This window comes from Gouania willdenowi, chromosome 20, assembly GCF_900634775.1.
Source record: "Gouania willdenowi chromosome 20, fGouWil2.1, whole genome shotgun sequence".
Lineage (NCBI taxonomy): Eukaryota > Metazoa > Chordata > Actinopteri > Blenniiformes > Gobiesocidae > Gouania > Gouania willdenowi.
In genome coordinates this window covers 15262459-15264216 of record NC_041063.1, presented here as the reverse complement: position 1 = coordinate 15264216, position 1758 = coordinate 15262459, and positions in this window count along the sequence as shown.

The window sequence follows — 1758 nt, the reverse complement described above, 5'->3', positions numbered from 1 at the left end:
CCGCTATAACTTCACCGGCCCGATGCTCCCCGCTGCTCTCTCTGTAACACACACCCACGGTGGACTGTCAGTGACTTTCACCCTCTCCTTCCTCAGTCTGACTGTGACTGTGTTGCCACTGTCAGGACTGCGGTGGAGCTCTGAGCTCGGCCCGGGCTCACCTGCTCCTTCTCCCGGTGTGAAGGACCGGAGGTTACCCGGTGAAGCTGGACGGTCGATAGTAACAACTCTAGCGTTTCATTACGAATGTAATAAAAACTTTTCCTTCTCACTATGTGTCTGTGTGAGCAGTTACGTCATCTCTGTTAAATATGTCTTTTAGAAATTAAACCTATAAATATTTTAAATAATGTGGGAGGCTGTACAACTAAAATGAAAGCATAGGAAGAAAAAAAGGCCTATCAAAAATGTATTTTAAAATTTTACTTTAAAAAAATATATATATATATATTTTTTTTAAATAAAAATAATAATTTGTCCAGTCATCTGAAAGTATGAAGTACACAAAGATATTTAAATTCAATATACAATTACCACATTATAATTTTTTTTAAAAAAACGTGTTTTTAATGTACTTTGTTCAGAAGAGTCCAACTAACTTCAAATGTTCATTTGTCCTGTAAAATTAAACTTTTCACAATAAAAAAACTAAAAAACCCTCTTCTTTATAATTTCTTTAGAATATCTTTTTTTTGGTCAGGGATATAATATACCTGACTCATGAAGCCTGATTATCACGTGATGTGAAATGTGAGTTTATGAAAAAGAAAAAAACTCGAGCAGCGACGTATTCGAGCATTCAGGGTCCTGCAGTGCCACCTAGTGGAAGGTAAGAATAAAGCAACCCTTACATAGAATATCAATGTTCTACCTGCCACAGGGCTTGAAAACATATATTTTTGAATAAAAAAATAAAAAATATAAAAAGTTAAGAATGCTTGCAACTATCACTCCAAAAAAAATCTACTTAAAAATTGTGAACCATTATTTAGTCCCAGACCTTTGAAATACCATAAAACAGTGTTTCTCAAATGGAGGTACGCAATGACACGACAGGGGGTACTTGAGAAAAAGTGGAAATTCAACAAATAAAATGTCAATCTTAGGGCCCACTCTAGACTCGAGATGGAAATTATAAAAACTATACAAATAAATCTATTCCGCAGCCACTAAGTCAGTGTTTTTCAACTGTGTGGGGTCACTTGAAATTTCTGAAAAATGTAAAAAATATTTTTTCTTCTTTTTTTATTTATTAAAACAACACAATCTTAAACTAAAATAACTAAAATGCATTAAAAAAAAATAATAATAAAAATAAAATCTGATCTCAAACATGATCAAAAACTAATTCTAGAAGAAAAAAACAATGTCTTTGGGGTTGCCAGAAATTATTGATATCAAAATGGGGTCACAATCCAAAAAAGGTTAGGAACCACTGCACTAAATATTGTTTCTTTCCAGTTATTTACAAAATGTGTTTCATTATAACGTGTTATTACTCATGCATTCCATTATTATGTTCTATAATTGGTTTTAAATAGTTTTCCAAACAAAATGTTGTAGTCAGACAAAGGGGGTACTTGGATTCAGAAATAATAATAAAAAGGGGGTACTTGATCCAACAAAGTTTGAGAAACACTGCCATAAAACATCTGCAATAGATGCTAAATTATCATTAAGTGATTTTTCCAACTCTGTCGCAGTTTAAAAGTCTAAATATCAGCGACAATAATAAGTCATGGCTGTTAAATGACATTT